General features: G+C 49.6%; 1 long non-coding RNA gene across 1 annotated transcript in view; it reads left to right on the forward strand.

Annotated features, from left to right (window-relative positions):
* The window catches only part of LOC109288351, a 10,570-nt gene that overhangs the window by 1,745 nt on the left and 3,061 nt on the right, over window positions 1–5,764 (forward strand). The gene's annotated exons all lie outside the window — the stretch shown is intronic.

The following is a 5,764-nucleotide window of genomic DNA, read 5'->3' on the forward strand; positions in this document are numbered from 1 at the left end:
AGTGGTTGTGTCTTGTGGCCGTGTCAGGGTTCAGCGTGTAGCTTTGCTAATAGGCTCGATAGTGGATTTGTATGGGATGGTTAGGATAGGGCTGATCCTTCCTCAGGCAAGGTTTGCACTGGATGACCTCTGGAGGTCCCTTCCAGCCCCACTTCTCTGTGATTCAATGATTTCACTGTGCAGATTTCATCTATGTGTCAAAGACATTCTCTGCAGGGTTATGGGAAATATCGGTTTAATATTAATGGGAAAGCTTTCCTCAGGGTCCCTTTATCAGGGGCAAGCTCCAGATATTACACTTGTATCTGAATGCAGGAAATACGCCGACACATTTGGGCACTGGCCACATATGGACAAATAAAATAAAATAAAAGAAGGCTATACAAATTCCCCTGGGCATCTGTTACATGCATTGGATTTGATGGGTAACTTCTACTGGCCAGCCAGGACCAGCAGGATTTTCTTAACACTTCTGACAAGCTGCCAGCTGACTAAATACAGTAATCATTTCAGATTTACATCAAGAGCCTACGCAGAGGGCAGAGTTCAGCACGGTACCAAAGGCATCTTATCCCAAGCACTGCACTAATCGGCTATGGCTAAAGCGTTATTGGTCGGGAGGTGAACGGGTCAAGCATTTTAGGAAAGGAGAAGGACAGCCCGTTCACGCACATGGCCTTTATTTATACGCAGAGCGCCAGATTCCCATTTCATTCCCGCTTGCATAAGCACAAAGCAACCTGGTGATGAGGACTGGAGCCCAAAGGCAGGAGCACGTTGCAGTCCGGTCTTCATCCCCTATGCCATGGCCGTGTTGCACGGACCCCACAGGCATTGATGGGGTTACGCTGCTGTAAAAACCCATGTGGCAGAGGCAATAATGTGCCCTAAGAAATAACAAACCCACAGCATTCAAGCATAAAACTGAAGCCCCGGGTAGATTTCTAGCCCTTTTTAAGGGCCTGATCCTGGATTCCCAAGGTAGGCCCAGTCCCTTAAATCCACCCTACCAAATGCTGCCAAGAGAAGCAGGGTGTCAGCAGAGAAGAAAACTTTCATTGCAATGTGGCTTTGTCCACTCCAGGTTTTTTGCACGTGCACTTTGCTGGTGTGGGTGATTTGCACCTGATTGCCCCTGCTGCAGTTTCAAGCTGAGCCCTCTCCATCCTGAAGGCTGCCCGTGCACACTACCCACACAACGGTGCATAGTGATATCTGTGTCAACCTGTGTCCCTCCCAGGCCCGTGTAGAGGTAGCTGGAAGGTTGTGGGGTGAAGCAAAGCGCTGTAGAAAAAATGTTTGGGATTAGAACAGACCAGGCTCTTTGGGTAATAAATGTGTATTTTTATTAGACTAACTAAATAGTTGGAAAAATTGTTCTTTGCAAGCTTTTGGGTACAAACGCCCTTCTTCAGGCACAGGGAGAGTTAACTGTGCCTGGAAAAGGGTGTTTGTACCCAAAAGCTTGCAAAGAACAATTTTTCCAACTACTTAGTTGGTCTAATAAAAGATATGAGATTTACCCAAAGAACCTCGTCTGCCTCTGTCCTTAGACCAACACAGCTACAACCAACAACACTTGGTATTAGGGAACTCATGCAACCAACTACAGGGCATAGGACACATGGTATGCAACGGGGAGTTACCGAGTGATGACTGGCCATTTTGTTCTTAAAACATAGCAACTCCAAATTGTTCATTTTTGGTAGTCAATTAATTCATTTTGGGTAGTTCATTCTGGGTAGTCAATTAAAAAAAAACAACCCGAAAATTGAAACACTGTTGTTACTGAGTCAAAGGAGCATCCACATTGCCAAGGCTTTTGAAGGAGGAAGAAAGCAGCGTGGGATAACTCTGGATTTCCTGCTCGGGGCTGAAAAGCAAATTAAAAGAAGCAAATGAACATGGCACGTGCATGTGGAGTAATACACCGTGCACAATGCCTGGTCCGCTGGCTTCCACAATTATGAGACTACCAGCAAAGCTCTTTAAGAAACCGAGCGCAGGCCTATAAATCCTCGATCACATTTCATGCCAGCACTGCGGCCTGTGGGGACCGAAAGGAAGAACGTGTTCTCCAAACTGGGACGCGTGCAATCCAGAAACATTCGCCCGAAATCCTGCGTGCAGAGGAAGAGGCCTTTTCTCACAGGCTGTTGAGCCAAACCCCTGGCTGATGTTCAGTCTGCTCCATATAAACTAAGCCTGGAGTGTGCAGGAGTGCAAATCAACCCGGCTTTGGGCTCGTTACGTCACATTTTCACCCAAAGGCCTGCCAAGTCGCATCTCCCGAATGAGAAGCTCAGACAGCGCCTTCCCCTGTAGCCGCAGCACCACGCCATAATAAAGGGCTGGCAAGGCTGCGGGACATTGGATGTGGTGGGCATGAGCCTGCTTCCCTTGCAGCTGGGGGGTTCGGCCGCAAGACAGCTGGCTATCTGGAGGCAAGCTCAGGTCAGCGACACTTGTCATGGCTGAGATCACGTACGGGGAAGCTGCCTGCTCCAACAGGACTTGCGGAGGGCGTCGTTGCTTGCATAGCCGGAGGCGTGTGCCACTCTGCCTATCACCGGCACTGCCCAGAGCTGCTACAAATCTAGCTGTAACTTAAGAGGAGCCAATTATCTCGTTTGTGTTTTAGCAGGGAACGGGAATCGGATTCAAAACCTTTGACACAAGCGCGGTTGCTAGGGTGAAGCGAAGAGTCCCATGTGAATAATTAAAGGCACAGAATCCTTCTGGGAACGTGACGGCAAGTGCATTATGTAAAGGGAAGAGATGAATTTTGCATGTGTGCATGGTGTACACACATGGCTGTGTTTGCGTTGGCATGGTGCCCGTAGGAAGAAGTGCATCCTGGACCACGGCGATGCTCAGCTCGGTCTGGTGCACCGCAGACGGGGGGGGGGATGCACTGACCGCATCCAAGAGCAGATTGCATGCACGTGTCGGGGGGCCATCTTTCTCTCCCCTTCTCGGCGCAAAGGGGTTCTCGGGAGAGCTCCAGCTTGTCACGGTGCTGGGTCCTTCCCAAGAAACACGCTCAGGGGTTACAGCTGAGCTTAAAAAAATGATCGGAAGGGATTCATACATTCTCATTGGCATCAAAGGCATCCCAAACTTGGCCATAAATCTCGTGGACTTCTAACTGGAGCTCCCCATGACCTAAATGTGTGCTTGTTTCCTCCTACCGCTGACAAGACTACTGGCTGAAAGGCACAGCTGCCTCATGCTGACGAGATGCAAGATGGGAGAAACATCTGTCTTTGCTCAGGGCCTCAGGGCTTGGGGTTTGTTTTTTTTATTTCTTCTCTCTCTCTTTTATTTTATTTTATTTTTTTGCTTGTTGCTGCTTTTGCTTCAGCTGGGCTTTAACTGGAGTGCACGCCGTGCCAGATCCTCCTGGCCTGCTTTTCATTCCCCGTAGCACCCCAGTAGAAAAGAAAGGATGGAAAGGCTGGGCTTCAGCCAGGTTCGGTGCTCTTATTCGTCTTATTAGTGCTGTTCTTGCTAAGTTCTGGCTGCAGGGTGGGTGCTGACAGGTAAGCAAGGAAAGGCATAAAAACTGTGTTGCAGAGCTGGGCAGCTTGGCCTTGGGGAATGTACTGCATCCTGTTGTGTTATGTGTTACAGGATGTATTGCATCCTATTGTACTGTGTTGTGTTGCATCCTATTGTGTTGTGTTGTGTGTTACAGGATGTATTGCATCCTATTGTACTGTGTTATGTTGCATCCTGTTGTGTTGTGTGTTATAGGATGTATTGCATCTTACTGCATCGTGTTGTGTTGCATCCTATTGTGTTGTGTTGTGTTATAAGACGTTTTGCATCCGATTGTGTTGTGTTGTGTTGCATCCTATTGTGTTGTGTTATGTGTTACAGGATGTATTGCATCCTATTGTATTGCCTTGTGTTGTGTTGCATCTTAGCGTGTTGTGTTGTGTGTTATAATCTGGGCTTTTCCCCCCATGTGCGTGGTTGCCGCACCTGTGAGAAAAGGATAACACTGGGCAAGGGGTGTTGTGAGGGTGTTGACAAACTCTTGAATGGCCGTACAGGGGCCTGGACACGTCAGTTTGAAGTGGTCCCAAACCTGGGCAAAAACACGGCATTGGAGAAAACGGTCTGGTGTCGAGTGGGTTTCACGTAGGTGAGAGCATCGCCCTCCTGCTCCACGGAGTCGGTAGCGAGGGATTAATGTCCCGCGAGGGTTCGTCACGGAGCCCTGGCTAAGCAGAAAAGTGTCTGACATACAATAGAGGACGGTGTTTCAAGATCGTACCTGAGTATAGCAAGAAGCGACAGAGGGGACCCAAATCACCCCAGAAAGAAAAATCACGCAGGCGCCATTTCCGACAGCAACGTTCGCTGTCCAAGAGCCGGGGACTGAGGTCGCGTGAAGTCCTGTGAAGTGGGAATGCCCCTTTTGAGGGCCCTGAGGCTTCATGTGTTTAAAATGGGATGAGTGAGATGCATGGCAGGATTTTTTGGGCTTTTTTTTTTTTTTTAAATAAAGACGGATGTGGAAGCTAGACGCTGGCCCATTCCTTCACAAAGCGAGACAGCTGCTCTGGTATCACCTGCCATGGGACGGTGCTGCGAACAACGTGTTGGGGTAAAACGGGGCAGCTCCACTGATTCCAGGGGTGTTCAGCAGATTTACGTTATCCGAGGGGGGTGGTCCAGTGAACACGAGCAAACGACGAGGCCCCGATTTCCACGGGCTTCGATGCCAGGTGAAGAGACAAGCAGAGCGTGCACTGCTGTCAAACAGCCATGGTGCCGAATCTGCAGGAAGGGGAGGCACAGAAACATGAGAGCCCTTGAAAGCTGAGAAAGTGTGCGGTCCAACGCTTCCAGGCCAGGAACTTCTCTTGACATGAACATTTTCCTGGAAGAGGAGAGAGGAGCTAGGGAAAGTGGCAGTCGCACTGACGTCAGCAGCTGGAGGAATGGCACCAAACACATTTCACAGCTTTTAAGTAGCTGAAAACACCAGGAGATGAATTCAGTGCAGGATAATAGTTCAGATTGTTATTTTTCTCCATGCAGAAATACCAAGTTTTGCTGCCAGCAATAGCTGGGGAATCCCTCGTTGCGAGGACTACCCAGCAGACTGCGTCCCCAGGTCAGCCAAGCCTCTTTGGGGCATGCTCATCTCGTGCCGAGCAGCCCGGCAGAGTTCGACGAGGCTGCTTTATTGAAGTGCTGCACTGAACAGGGGCCGGCCACCCCAAATCCCAAAAGAGAAGCAAGAAAGCACCAAGGAAGGAGGCTGATAGCATTGGATGGTGGAGCTACCAGCCATAATAAAGCACATGAATGGGGCAGTTATTGCCCTCTCCTTTTATTAGGTGGCTTGCCTAAAGCTGCATAACACATGCCAGGATTGGGACCCAACACTCAACCCATTGGGTGTTTGTGCCAAGAAGATTTTTTGCAGCTATTTGAGTTGGTCTAATAAAAGATATCGGGTTTACCCAAAGAACCTTCACCCTAGAGTCCTAAAGGAACTGGCTGGGGTCATTGCAAGTCCCCTGGCGCGGCTTTATGAACACTCGTGGTGCTCTGGAGAGGTGCCGGAGGACTGGAAGAGGGCCAACGTGGTTCCCATCTTCAAAAAGGGGAGGAGAGAGGACCCGGGGAACTACAGGCCAGTCAGCCTTACCTCAATCCTGGGCAAGTTGTTCGAGAAAATTATTCTGGCACACATCCAGGAGGGGCCAGCAGGGAACGGCATGCTCAGGGGCAACCAGCACGGGTT

Source organism: Gavialis gangeticus, unplaced genomic scaffold (genome assembly GCF_001723915.1).
Source record: "Gavialis gangeticus isolate Ggan-Ray unplaced genomic scaffold, GavGan_comp1, whole genome shotgun sequence".
Lineage (NCBI taxonomy): Eukaryota > Metazoa > Chordata > Crocodylia > Gavialidae > Gavialis > Gavialis gangeticus.